Genomic DNA, 15,329 nt, shown 5'->3' on the forward strand with positions numbered 1-15,329 from the left:
CAGGAGAAGAAGAGAGGGAAGAGAACAGGCTGAGAAGTTGGGATCAAAGAACTATAACACTAGGAGGCAGGGGACATTGAACTGGTAGTCAGAAAAACCTGGATTCTGGTCCTAGACACACCATTGGCTTACTATACAACTTTGGAGAAGTCACAGGATGCACACTCATGATGAGCCAACTATGGATGTCCTGCTTGCTTGTCCAGAATTGACTCTCACAGAGAGTATACCTTATGTTAAGTCATTTGTCTAAATGGGAACCCTATCCACCAAAAGAGTTTCCTCATCTGTAAAATGAAATGATTATCCTAGAAGTTCTGAGGCTATTAATAGTCTGTTTTATGGCTAGGCTGTGGTCTTTCTTCTGTTCCACAGTCTACCCTTTATCTGAAGTTTTTGAATTTTTATAAGCATTAGCCATCACATAAGGGTACTAATAAATTGAGATGTGCCAATGTTCCTGAATGTCAATCTATTTTGAATGACATGTGGTTGGGATTATCAGTGCCCGCGAATGCTCTGTTTCTCTTGACCTTATACCAATAGAACATGAAAATACCTATAGTGTTGGATGGGAGCTGAGGAAAAAGTTTGTGGAAACAGAGTCACAATTAGGCCAGGGCAACTGGGTCTCTGTCCCAGGGAGCCGATATCAAAGGTGATGCTACTCATTCTAAGCTAAGACCAACCTCCCTTCCTTACTTAGTTATAGGGCCACAACCTTCTACCTACAGCATCTCTCTCATGTCTATCTTACCATACCTTTTGCCATTACTGCATTGGGACTGACTAAGGCGAATTGCGCTTTGTCACATTGCCAAACCTAAGGACCTAACATCTGTGGGTTGTCCAGGATCAGCAAGGCAACCGAGATCAGGGTCAGTGAACTTGTCCCTGCTGCTAGAATTCCCAGTTTATACCTCTGAGGATGAGAGGAGAGCAAAATGCAATATTGTTTTGATAGCCAAGATACTATATTGATGGCTTTGTTTAGCAGGATAGAATTTTACCAAAAGTCTTAGCAAAAGAAGCCTTCACCCAGTTTGCGAGTCACAGAAGAAAAACGGCATGACTCTATGATGGCTGTGCAAATAAAAAGCATGCCAGGTGTGTATATGTGCTTGGGGAAGGAGGTGGTGAGGAGAAGGGGAAGCATACTCACCCAACCAGCAAAAAATTGTGTAAAATAGATGTCACCTGCTCTGCAACACAAAACACAATTGAACAAACTTTGCTATGGCCAGATCTGCTGTAGAGCGGCCCTGGGGCCAGAAGAAAAGTCTTTCCATTTTGCATCCTGTTCCTTTATTTGAAATTCTGTTGACTGTGTGTTATTGTCTATAGCAGGCATTCATTCTGTTTGCTTTGGGTGTTCATACAGAAGACCTAATGTGGAGAACAAAAAGACAAGTTTAAACAACTTTAGAATCATGGAGGGGAAGGAGAGGAGTGAAGGGGGTGGGGGGAGGGTGGAGAGATTGAGCAGATGCACTTTCATGGTCAGCCAGCTGGGGAGGCCTGCTGGTTTGGCCAGAATTGACTCTTGAAGAAAATATGCCTTGCATCAGGTAATTTGGCTGAATAGAAGCCCTATCCTGCAAAAAAGTCCAGAGTTCATTTATACTACAAGGTGATTGAGAAATACAGATGTTTGGTGGGCTCTACTTTCAACAATGTACAGTATATCTACTACCGCAATGCAGGAGATACATAAAGAAATAGAAAGACAGATCTATATAAACATATATCTGTATCAATATTGATATATCTATATCTGTATAGATCTATATCTGACTATATAGCTCTGTTTTTCTATCTATTTTATGTATATAGATACATAGGCATCATGTATAGATATGTAAATATCTATGGAAATCTATATATATACATATTCCATGCATCTAGAATATACATATTTTATATCTCACTTTAAAGAAGTTGGTACAGAATCAGCTGAAAAATTACTGTAGCCCTTTCCTTTGATGCAGTAGAAAGAGAACCAGGATGAAATGAGAAGACCTGGACTCCAATCCTGGCCCCCCACTTGTGACTTTAGCTGGTTATGGCATCCTCATCCAGCAAATGGAGATAATGCCTGCTCTGTCTACCTCACCAGGATGTGAGGATTGAATGAGACCAAGGGCTTCATAAAACAGGATGCTCTATATAAATTGAAGGCAATTCATTCATTTAGCAGACATGTATTAAGCCTCTACTCTGTGGCTAGCACTGCTCTAAGAAACAGGAACACAATAACAAAAAACTGACCAGTCCCTGCCCTCACAGAGCCCAGGCTCTGGTTTCACTTACTTTCTTTTCTTCAAATAATATCATATTTGCTTAAACATTACAATTTAGGACTTAAAAAAATTCTATCAACAATGTTCTCCATGGTTGAGTTTATAGAAACCTATGCCCAAGGGAAATATTCTACCCTTCTTTATCACCTTGCAACATTTTACCCATTCTAAATTTCATCTTATATGGAAGAGCTAATCCTGGCTGTTTGTGTGGTGGTACTGTGACAAGAAGTCATGCCTGATAATGTAGAGGACCCTGAAATCTCTTGTTTCTCAGTTAAATCAGAATCTCTGTAGAGATTTGAATGGTGAATGGTTAGCTTCATAGACTACATACAGTCTTGTATTCCTAAACTTCCAAAGGCACCATAGATTCATGTTGGTTCTAAAATTCATAGAAGTTTTTTATTTTTATTTTGCAAGCTCTTATCCTATACTCAAAACATTCTCCCATTTTACCTTCCCACAATCACAGCAATGCTGACAATTAAAAATTTATGAATATTATTTTATAAATATTAACCATTATTATAAATATTAACTAGAGACAAATTTTGACCTTTACCCAAATCCTTCACTATTAATGAGTTGGGCACTGAGTTAGTGCATTATTATTAGCTCTATTAATTTACTCGGTGAGGGAAAAATGAGTTAGTGGGTAATGATAAAGATAAATAGGAAGCAAAGAACATCGTTAAAATAACAAAAATGTTCAGAAGAGGGCACAAGTAAGCTAACTTTGTTACTATCTTACTTAATCAAATGGATCTTCCATCTTATGGATTCCAGTGTTCCTTCTAACACAGCTGATCCAAGCCTGCCAATCCTATGCACCTCACATACAATCCCCCAAAAAACTTCTCCACAAGGGTTTGCCTAATACTATTGTTTGCTTTCTTTTGACATAGCTAGGCTATCAGTGGAGCAATCTGACCATCCACCTGTCATTCCCTTCCTCTCACCGTGGTTATTTTCTTATCTGATTTAATATACTTTTAAAAAAAATAAACTATGTATGTAATATGTTCATGATTTCACAAGCAATCATATTTTTGTACTTTGTATATTGGAATGTTTGCGTTTGTGTATTGTTACATTGGTAATTAAAAGGTTTTAGAAAATCACTAGTGAAAAATTTACTGACTGCAGGAACCTATTTTATGATAACTCAGTGGTCTATAAAACTGGTAAAGATTTGCTCTGTGATCTTGGACAAATTATTTAACCTCCTTGAGCCTCATGTCCCTCACATGATAAAAAGATTACACTAAGTCATCTCTAAATTCTCTTCCCAGTTCTAAAGTTGTATTATTTCAATCCTTTGTAATATGTTACTACCAGGAAAAGATCTTGACCACAGGAAAAATCAGACTTTCTATGTATTTCCAAGGTGTTTCCTGCCATTTTCATTAGTCAATCTTCAAAGCATTTCTTCGAGATAATTAAAAATATATTATTTAATTTTCCAATGAATAAATGAGATAAAGAAGAAAAATATGACTTTGGTAAAAATTGAAATGAGACAGTCAGTGTGATAGCAGGAAAAAAGCAAGGAAACGAGTATTTATTAAGCACTCTCTACATGCCAGGCCTTACAAATACTATCTTGCTTGATCCTCACAACGATCTTGGGAGGTAGAGGCTATTATTATCCCCATTTTACAGTTGAGGAAACTAAGGCAGGCAGAGGTTAAGGTACTTGCCCAGGGCCACACTGGTAGTAAGTATGTGAGTTCAGATTTGAACTCAGGTTTTCCTGATGTCAGGTCCTGTGCTCTGTCCACTGAGCCACTTAGCTGCCGAAGCATGCTGAATTTAGAGTCAAAAGGCCTAGGCTGGAATTCCACCTCTGCTGTTCAGCACCTATACGATCTTGGGCAAGTCCTTTCTCAGGGTGTCATATAGTTCCCTATATGGAAAATGATGAGGTTGAGCTATATAATCTCTAAGGCCCCTTCCAGTTCTGGATCTATGATTCCAAGTGTCTAAGCTCCTGTTCCAATATAACCATATTTCATTTACTCTCAAAATTTAACCCCAGAAAACAAGATCTGATACTCCATTATTCATGGACAAAAATAGTGAGGAAATACTAATCTCTTGAATGACCCAACATCGCAAGTTTGGGAGTTTTTAGCTTGGTAGAAATTGTTCTAAACCTTAGAGGATGGAGGATGGAGGAAGATGGAGATCATTGGCCCATACACATAAGGTGCACAACAGTATTTGGACTTCCTCATAAACAGACTTAGGATAAACTGGAAATTGTTGCAATCTTTTGGCTGAACTATAACTAGGAATCCTTCAAGCTAGAGCAAAAACAATAGGGGATGAGGTGGCCAGAACAAGTGCATGGGACTATCCAATGTGGATTCATTCACATGAGGAAGGGTGCAGCCCTCCACCCAGAGAATCTCTCCCACACCTCTGCATGAATTAAGGGATAAGGCAGGTTCCAGGAGAAGGGTGCCATGGCCAGTGCACTTTAAGGGTGTGGCTAGGTAAAAGAGCCAGTTGCTGAAATCCCTAAGGTTTGGGAATGATTGCGCCCCCCCCTCCGAAGAAATCTGATAATCTGATACACACACACACTCACCATGTAGCCTCTCTAAAATTAATCTTTTAAAATTTAATGATGCTGTTTCCCCCTTCATATCCATTGTTTCTTTTACAATATCATGAGATCCCAATTCTTCATTCATTCTAGCTAATCATGGTTTATACTTAATTCATTTCAGAATGGGTCTTGCCATCCTACTCCTTTCTATTAGTTCCTAAACTTTTGAATACGCATTCTTCAAGCCCGGAGGCTTGAACAACCCACAGAGGATCCTCTAGACTGTAGAAACTCTGTTCTAATAAAACTGCATTAAATTTGGAAGAGATTTTGCTGAGAAAATTTGAATAGAATCAAGAACATCATTTTCACTTACCTCAGGAGTATTCAAAGCTCTACTTTGGATTGGATCTTTCTCATTTCTCTACTATGAAAAATTTAGACATTTTATCTGGGAGGGAAAAATTACTCTGGATTAAATTTATCTATACAACTTAAAAGCTTTTAGTAAAGCCTAAAACTGCACTAAGACTTTTGGGATGCCCCATATAAAAATTTTAATCACATGATAAGTGAAGAATTGCTAGACTCCTACTGTCTTAGTGTGGATTAATGGGATATTTCAAGAAAACTTCATAGGGTAATAATTCTGCTACTTCCAATCTCTACCTCACTTCCCCTTTTCATCAAGGAAGTTATTATCTGTTATTATTTCAGTAAGTCATTCGAAGTCACCTAATTTAAATTCTACTAGTTATCAATTTACAATGGGAATATGCTACAATTGGCTTTTGGAAATCCTGGACTTTAATGAAAAGAGATCCTGAAAGGATCAGCTTCAAATCAAATTTAAGTCACGGGTCTTAATGCCCTCGGTTATAAGCACATTCCCAAATTCTTTCTGGCATGGCATATGAACAATTAGAGACATAATTGGATTATAGAGTTAGAACTCAAAAAGGTCCTCAAGTATAACACTTTCATTTTATAGATAAGGAAGCAGAGGCCCAGAGAAGCAATGTATCTTTCCCAAGATCACAAAGGTGAGAAGTGGCAGAGCAGCTATGCAACCCCAGATCTTCTAACTTCCAATCTGACCCACTTGCTACTGCATTGCACTGAATTTTTTCACTAAAAAGGCTGAATTCAAATTCCAGTTACTTTTAGAGAGACCATGATCCACTCCCCAAGTCTGGCATGTGTTGCCACCGCCACCACCCTTGCAGAGGGGTACCAAGGGAACCTAGGATTGGCATACAAAGGGCTGTTGTGCACAGCAGTAGGGGCTGATAAAGAATGTGGTATCTTGGAGAAAATCTACTTCCCTGGATGTTGGCTTTGGAGAATTTCTTAAAGTTCGGTGAAAATTAAAATGCTAATAAACCTTCATCAATTAAGAGTATATTTCTACACCTCAGTTTTATTAATTAGTATCCTATTTGTGGTAATGTCTTAATTTGATGTCCCTCGCCAAGTTATAGAGTCTAACACTATAGCACTGTGTTCCTATTATTTTGAGAAATGCACTATTAGGTTTGCTTTTGTCCTTTCAGTAATGAATCAAGACCCTGGACTCCATAGGGTGTCACATTAAAAAGTGTTATTCCCTGATACTTGGCAAACCATTCATATGTTTATAATCTTATATAATACATGCATACATATATATGTATATATATTAGAGCAGAGTGTGCTCTTGTGATGAATTAACCAGTTAAGAATGTAGTATAATATTTGGCCAACAGATGGTGCTCAGACAACCCATGTGCACCCTCTGTGGCTGTGTCTCTCTTTCCTTAGCTGACGATGAAATTTATGAGACCACAACAGACCCCCAGGTTCTAGAGAGGTCTAGATGTGTGATTTGGAATATGTCCCCCAAATTCCAAAAATATACAAAATCTTCTAATTTTTGCTCTTCTAGTCTTCATTCCGAGGTTTCATTCCTTCTTTCAGAATCTCCATTCATAGGGTTTAACGTGACTTTTGTGATGGCCATGTGATTTGATTTATTGAAATAATTAGCAGAAAAACATAGAAATTGTAACAGACTCTCATTCAGAAAACTGCAGCAACCATTATAGCTTGGATTAACTACCTTTTCCCTACAACTTTCCTCCCAGCCAGTAAAAAAGGAAGATGAAAAAGAAACCATGACAAGCTTTTAGAATTTGCAGAGATTTCCTCCCTAAGCCCTTGGAGGCTAGAGGAAGAAGCAGTGAGGTCAATCGGGCTCTATCTCATCTGTCACTGTTCATGGTAAAGCAGATACATCTCACCTCTGTCCTTCCCCACTCTAGCCCTGCCTCCCCTTGGCCTCTTCCTACCTGTTCTACATTCACAACTTCCCATCTCAGGGAAGGAGGGGGTGGGAGAGAAAAGGAAGGGAAGACATAGCTCTGTCAATCTCAGGGCACCCTGTCTCCCTACTTCCAACCTTCTGCACGGAAAATCCAAATTAGAGTTCAGAAAGGCATCTGCTTCTCTGACCTAAGGCTACAACATAGTCAAGGGCAGTGTGCTCTTCACCAGATTATCAAGGTTTCATGTCATGACTTGGGGAGAAGAAAGAAGGATGGTAAATCTAACTACAGAGAAAACATAATGACCATACCTAATTCTACTATTCATCAAAGCATAACACAGTTAAGAAAATGAGACTTTAAATAATATCCCGAAATACTCAAGAGGCCAAGGTTGCCTGACTTTACCTCCTGGGTTGCTTAGAGGACGAAAGTGCCAGAAATATCCATAGTCCATTCTAAGCAATGATTCCCCACTCCTCCCCAGCCCCAGCCCCCCCACCCCCCCAAAAAACAAAAATGAATATACTTAATCTCACAGGCATTTAATTATATAAGGGGGAAAAGGGAATGATATTGGCTAATAAATCCGGTAATCTCCACACAAACTTCAGATCATACATGAGTATTGTTTCTGTGCTGCATTAACCAGATGATTCAGTTCCTCTGTTTCCTGACTGCCTTCTGGTACAGAAGCAAGGAATGCTATAAGCCTCCAGGTGGGGAGAGAGCATTGGGCTCTCTTTATCTCCCCAATGAGAACACCACCGCAATTAGTGCATGGTCCTGCAATTACTTTGTCTCTGTTGTTTCTATTCTTTCCTACTATTAGGTGAAACAAACCAGGGGAAAACTTGAAAGTTTCAAAAGGTCAGAGAACCAGAGGTGAAGGTGCTAATGAGGCCCTGAAGTAACCAACCAAAGCAGCATATTAAACCAACAGCCAGAATTCTATTTTCTGGAGCAACTTTGTCCATCCATTTGGAAGTGAATTTGATGGGGCAAATGTTTTTAGCTACAACTCTTAAGTTTGAGACTACTCTTCCTAGGGAACAAGGCGATATGGGGAGAATCTATCCCCTGGTGCTAGAGACGAATGGTTTGTATGTCTGTTCTTGCTACATATTATCAGTAAATATCCCTTTGGAAAAGTTAATTGATGTTTAGTGGTTTAATGAAACCTAGATGCTAATCGCTAGAGGATATGGATGCTATGAGAGATATTAACTGTAACTAGTGATTGACGTTGACGCTGGAACGGAGACTTGAGCTGATGACTCAGATACAGGATAATTCCTTAGACCTGCCGCTAGAACCTTAAGGGCAGGAGTAGCTGGCCACCAGTCAGGGACGATGCAAGTGAAGTTGGGATAAGGATCTCCAAAACTTATGAAGGATACATATATGAGATAATCAAGTCCCTTGTTTATATACAAACAAAACATACTCAAATTTGGGATAATAGTTTTTTATTCATCTGTCACAGGGTCATAAAGTATTACAAAATGGAACATTAAATGGAGAAATCCTACCGAGGACCTGACTCTGTTCAACATTTTCCCAAGGGTTTCTTTGTATTTCTGCTCTGTTTTTGTTCACTTAGTTTTGCATCTGTTGCCCTGCCTGGTTTCAACCTCCTTGAATGTAATACCCCCCCATGCCAGGTACATGCTGGTGCTCCTCCCCACTGTCAGCCTCCTTTTGCATGTTATCTTCCTCTTTAGATTATAAGTTCCTTGAAGGCAAGCACTGTCTTTCTTTTTATTAATTGTATCCCCAGCACTTCACACAGTGCCAGGCATATAGTATTGCTTAATAAATGTTTATTGGATATTGATTTTTTGCTAACAAATATTTCATCCCTAGCAAGACTGGGCTAATTCAGTTCAATTCAACAAGCATTTAAAAGTACTTATTATGTGTTAGGTATTGTGGGTACAAAGACAGAAATGAAACAGTCCCTGGCCTCAGGGAGCTTATTTCAAATGCATAAATAAAGAACACATGGATAGATTGTAGTAAGAATACTACTGTAAATAGTATTAATGGGGATTAATTGAATCAGTCACCCCACCCCACTTAAAGTAACTACCTTAATCAAGTAAGAAAATCTTTATTACAGAAAGACACCCCCTTATCACTCTTCCTCTCCATCAAGGGCATTATAAAAAGTGTGAGCAGCCTTTGAAAGCCATTAGATGAAATGACACGATGCCCCACAGGAGATAGTGGCTAAAGACACTTGTTTATCGCCTGTGGTTCTTTTATAAGATTATCAAGCCAATTTGAAACCAAGGATTTGAGTATCTGGCAACTTAGAGGAGAAAAGCAGTTCCAGCCATGCCTCCAAGAGCCATCAATTGGTGAGCTTTTAGGTATAGTGATGAGTAGAGCTTCTGTCTCCTCCCCTCCACTTGACCAGAGGATGACTTTGAACTTCAGAGGCCGAGGATTTGAACTTCTCATTGGCATTCCTGAAGCATCCTAGCAAAGGCAATGACTGGTGGCAATGTCTGCAGCAGGTGCCAAGGACCAATCAGACACACTGAGGAAAGGCATCTTCAGGACTCCACAAGGACCTCAGCAGAAAGCAATACCACACTTAAGGAACTTTTGAGAGCCCACAAAAGGGAGAAAGGAATTCCAGCAAAGGGACTTTCCAGGAACAGTGAGCTTCCCTACCCTTGCCCCATATGCTTTAAGCATGAGCCCACTTTCTCCTGGACTCTGTATTTATTTATCAGAGAATATGCCTCCAGTCTATGGGACATTTTGTGCCAGCTGTTATAACGATACCTCCTTAGTAAATACCTGTTTCTAAAAGTATTATCTGACTAGCTAATTGATATCAACTGATAATCATGGGAAGAAATTTGTGAGTTATAGAACTACAAAACCAGCCCTACCAGTACCTCGGGATGCCTAGGAACCCAAAGGGAGAAGAAGCTGTTTTGCTTTGGGGTCCCAACCTGCCAGAGTTAAAGGATGGGTTGGAAGAATTAGGCCAGAGTATGTGTTTGGCATTCAAAATTCTTCATTTCTTTCTTGTCTTCTTGTACCTTACTGCCCAACAGTAACAGAGACAGTGACACTGGCCTGGTCATTCCACAAACAAGACACTCTATCTTTCATCTCTGGGTATTTTCTCTGACTGTCCTCCATTCCTGGAACATTTCCCCTCCTTCCACAAGCCCTCTTAATTCCAGTGCCAAAACCTCTGTTAAATATTTCCTTTTTATCGTATCTACAGCTTGCTTTATTGATATGTTGTCTCCCCATTCAACTGGGAGCTCCTACAGAGTGAGATCTTTTGCCTCCTTTTGCATCCCCAGGGTTAGGCACAGTGCCTAGAATAGTAGGTGCTTAATAAACATTGATTAATTGATTGATTGTTACATTAGCTTCCCCTCCACCCCACCCCACCCTGCAAAAAAAAAAAAAAGGCTTGGAAGAAAGAAAAGGACAATGAATTTAATAATTGAGATGTTTTGGTTTGTGTCTTTTGTTTAATGGTTTGGTTTTTTTGTTTGTTTTTATTTTGCATAATCTCAATTCACTTTTCAGCCAGTTGTTTTCTTGTTATGTAGAAACAGTTTATGGATGATACTTCCTTTAAGATGTCATACTAAGAACACTAACTTTGAAAGAAATCATTTGCATCCCAGAAATACATTTTGTGTATGTGTGTGTGTGTGTGTGTGTGTGTGTGTGTGTGTGTGTGTATTTTTTCAGCTGCCGTACATGTACACAGAAGCATGGAATGAAATGCTGGCCCAACTACAAAGGCAGGTCATGATAGAAGTCTGAGCAAAGGTCATGAAATGACAGCTCAAATAGGATTGTCAGGTGACTAATCACAAACTCCCAACTCAGAAAGCTTGCTTCATCCAATGTATAGCTTGTACTGCTCTGATTGAACATTTACTTTCTTTGAAGCATAAGACCTAGAAATTCACTGTCATGTTTTTCCAACAGATCTGCAGGTATTGATCCTGAGAGAAATGACTCAGATTTGTAGTTTAAAATATGTGGTTCTTAGACCTTCAAATTTCTCATGTGGAGACTTTTGATATTTTATTTCATATGCAAAGTCTGGCTTAATTATAATTATCATTTTATTACTATTTAAAGTATTTTGAGACAAAATAAACATAAGTGGGGGAAAAAAAGCACAGCTAGTGCAGTGGTGCAGGGGACAGTGGACAGAGCACTGGCCCTGGAATCAGGAGGGACCTGAGTTGAAATCTAGCCTCAGACACTTATTAGCTATGAGATCTTGGGCAAGTCATTTAACTCCAATTGCCTCAAAAAAAAAAAGGAAAGGAAAAGAAAGGAAAGAAAGGAAAAAGAAAAAAAATTAAGTCCTAAAGTTTGTGATAGCTACAATAAATGGACTTTATTGCAAACTTTGATGACCTCACTGAAAAGGATCCAAATAAACTAATTGCATCCCTGATGCTAAAGTGAATACACCAAATCTTAATTTCTCATGAATAGATATCTAATTTATAGATTTTCAAAGGCTATTAAATCATCTTCTTACTTCTCCAGTTTGGCTAATGGGATACTACATTGTCTTCAGCTCCTTCATGGGAGGTAGGAAGTAGAAGGACAGGTAGGTAACATTCAAATCAGCCCATCTCTGCACTTGTTAGCAATTCTAAGCAAAGGTTGCTAGAAGGAGGACAAGAGGTGAGGAGACTGAAAGAGTTGGCTAAAATGAAATGTCTGGATTCTGTGTGGGTGACGTTGACTCCTGTCCTATATTTTCACAGATACTGAGACTTGGCAAAGGGATAATACATATGCCAGAATATTCTAGATCAGTCAAAGATAAGGCAAGTTCTTTCTTCTAACTAAACAAATTCATCCTGAAAGTTGCTAAACACAATTTCACACTAAAAAGGAAACCTCTGTTCCTTATATACATAATGACAATAAAGAGATCATCCTCTAGGACCTTTAACGTTTATTGCTGTTCTGAGTTGAAGGTCACTGACCATTCTCTATTTTGTAGTAGAAATATGTGCTATAACCGATGACCATTCATCAAATAGTAAACATTTATTAAGCTTCTACTGTGTTCCAGGCACTGTACTAAGTGCTGTGGATGCAAAGAAAGGCAAAAAACAGTCCCTGCTCTTAACGAATTCAGTTTAATAGGGTAGAAAACATGCAAACAACTCCTACAAACAGGCTGCAAACAGCATAAATTGGAAATAATAAACAGAGGAAAAGCAATAGAATTAAATATCACTGTTCTAATTTTTTAAATAAACTTTTTAAAGTTTTACTTCAGAAATGTCTTCTCATGTTTTCTTCCAAATATAGGTCTAACCCCACACACCATCACTTTGGGGCTACTTTCCTAACTCACATTAGACCTGGGAGGGTTAGGTTTCTTGAGGGCAATTACTACAGTCTCCAAAGAGTTCTAGCAGTTACCTTGAGGGTTTGAAGTTAATAGTATTATCACTCAAAAGCCCCTATCTACCATGCCTCCTATAAGCCAGTTGATATCAACTAGCTTTTACAAAAGTTTATTTACTAAGGTAATATAGTAAGAACATTTTTTACAAAATATTTCCACCAAAACCTGGGGTATGCTCTCCCACAAGTACACATATATCCACGAGACAAGTAGGCTCATACTTAAAGCATAAGGATGATAAGGCACACATATATCCTACACATGTGGCAAAGGGATATCTCATAGCTCCTTGTTACTGCAAAGTAAAATAAGTGAGCTTATTTTTCATGTTTTAAATATTTGTTAATGCACACTTATGAGTCTTTTGTTCCAAGCATTGTTTGCATATGTGGTGGAGGAAATATCTTACAGAAGTTCCCAGACTTATTTGGTCTACCTCCCTCTTTCCAAAAAAAAAAATAATAATAATAATTACTCAGTGCCCCCATCCCCTGAAAATCTTTCTTTAACCCTTTAATGTTTTTTAAAAATTTGCATCATTTCAAAAAATATATAATTTTTAAATGACTCATCTTAAATTTAATAAGTTATTATAAATTTATGGGGTTTTTCTGCATTGAAATTTTGATGATGCAATATTGCATCATGTAACTGTATAGTATCATATTGTAAACAAGTCATTACACTCACATATTCCTGTTGATGCATGCTGGATTTCCTGACAATGAGAGACACATGCTGGCCTGCCAACACTTGCTTGTTAAGACCTGTCAGCAGAGTTGACCACTGATGGATTCTAACTTTCATTTTGTGGCTTTATTTGGAAAATAACACATTCACTATGACTTTAACTCTGTTATACAACAGATGAAACATGTATGAATGGTTTTTCATAATTTTCTTATCTTTTCTTCTTTCCTTATGCTTCTACCACCCCCTTGTTTTTATTCAATGCCTCCCAATTGCACTTGAGGCTATTAACACTCCTCTGGACCATTCCAGCACCCCCCAGGGGGAGGAATCATCCACTTTGGAAACCTATGCCTTATACTCTGAATTAGGGGAAGGGTCCCTTCATTATTACTTGGTGCAGTGATTGCTTCTCTAGAGGTACTACTAATCCCTTTTAATGATACCTAGACATGGATCATGCCTAAACTTGGTTGTATAGAATTTATTCAGAACTCAGTAATGGGAGCAATGAGCAGAGAGTGTTTAAAAACAAAAACCAAAACAAAACAAAATTTAAAAAACTGGCTCCCCTTTTTGAGGTCAGGCTTCCCTCAGGATTGAATCTGGACTTCACCTGAGCCCACAGCTGGAGCTATGTGTGGAAAGGAAGGGGGGCCTCCCTCCAGCCAACATTAGCTAATAGCTTTGAATTTAATGACTTCCAATAAGTCAAGGAAAATTGCAGGATATCAAAACATGATGTGAGGCATCTATCTTCTGCTGTCAGTTAGATGTCAGGTTCTGACAGTTCAGAATGACAGAATTATAAGCTTCCTCTTGGTCTGTGCACCCTACCCTGGTTACTTTGCTTTTGCTTTTCAGTCTGGGCCTGTTGAAATCAAGACTCCACACTGGTGTCAGAGTCACACAGCTGCTGCTCACTTCTGTTCCTGATCCTTGTTCAGTATACAGCCTTGGGACCTTGAATTTTCCTTACTCTGGTACACTACCTCTAGGTGCAGATGCCCTCCTCAAAACACTGGATCTGGGACCTAGTTCTGGATTGTGAACAACAGAACTGCCTATTCCTTCTCACCTAGTGTCAGATCCATCCATGCTAAATCTGGAACCTCTTCTTGCCCTGATGCACAGCCACAGGCTTCAGTTGACTCCCCACATAAAAGGTCTCTGCGCCCTCATGGCTAGATCCTGTCCCCTGTGTCCACAGACCTGTCTGTCTTTCTATATGAACCTGGGCTAGAAAAATTCCTCACCATGCTTGTTCCTTGGCATTCCTTAACCAAGATTTGGTCTGGTACTTTTCCTAGATCTTTGTTGTGGGAGATACCTAGACTGTATTGCTTCCTTCTTCACCACCATCTTGGCTATAAGCTCGTTACTCCCCCAGTATTTCAGTTAATTAAGATTGAGCACATAACCAAAGAGATTAATACCTCTCAGAAAAGGTACCCAGTGTATAAAATAGATATCAAATGTGATAGCTATTTTCTCTGCTACAAACAAAACGCTTAAAAATGTAAATGACTCATAGGCACACATTAATAAATACTTCAGACAGTGATCCAACAGCATCATTATAATACCCTTGAAAGGCAAAAGCTAAGGGACTGTTGAATAAGCATTTGACTTTTACCTCAGACCTGCACTATTGAAGTAACTTGATCTCAAGTAGACTTGATCTCTTAGATGGTAAGTCCTCTCAGGTTCAGAATGATCATCTCAATGGTTATTTTCTCCTAAGAGAAATGGAATAGTTGCAGAAGCACCTGCTACTGGACACCAACTCAGGAACCCATGAACTCTTTAACTTATGAGTAGCTACTAATGATGGAGGTTTACATTTCTCAGAATTTATGATTGCTCATTATGGACTTGTTCTCAGGGAAGAATCACAAAAGCGGAAAAGTAGCTATGAACCTGAGGTCCAGTCTGAGTCCCAACTAGGTGAGCACATGTAACCGTGACATTGTGATTTAGCCACCAGTGCTGCTGGGAGGAGGAAGGGAGAAGATTTCACACACACACACACACACACACACACACAC

General features: G+C 39.0%; 1 protein-coding gene across 1 annotated transcript in view; it reads right to left on the reverse strand.

Moving 5' to 3' along the window:
* Window positions 1–1,303: 1,303 nt before the first annotated feature.
* Window positions 1,304–15,329, reverse strand: part of LOC114028179 (beta-1,3-galactosyltransferase 5-like) — a 73,992-nt gene continuing 59,966 nt past the window's right edge. The window contains exon 6 of the transcript XR_003567332.1: window positions 1,304–1,386. The gene's annotated coding sequence lies outside the window, so the exon portion shown is untranslated. The remainder of the gene's footprint in view (window positions 1,387–15,329) is intronic.

The sequence above is a fragment of the Vombatus ursinus genome, unplaced genomic scaffold (assembly GCF_900497805.2).
Source record: "Vombatus ursinus unplaced genomic scaffold, bare-nosed wombat genome assembly UNPS02014872.1, whole genome shotgun sequence".
Classification (NCBI taxonomy): domain Eukaryota; kingdom Metazoa; phylum Chordata; class Mammalia; order Diprotodontia; family Vombatidae; genus Vombatus; species Vombatus ursinus.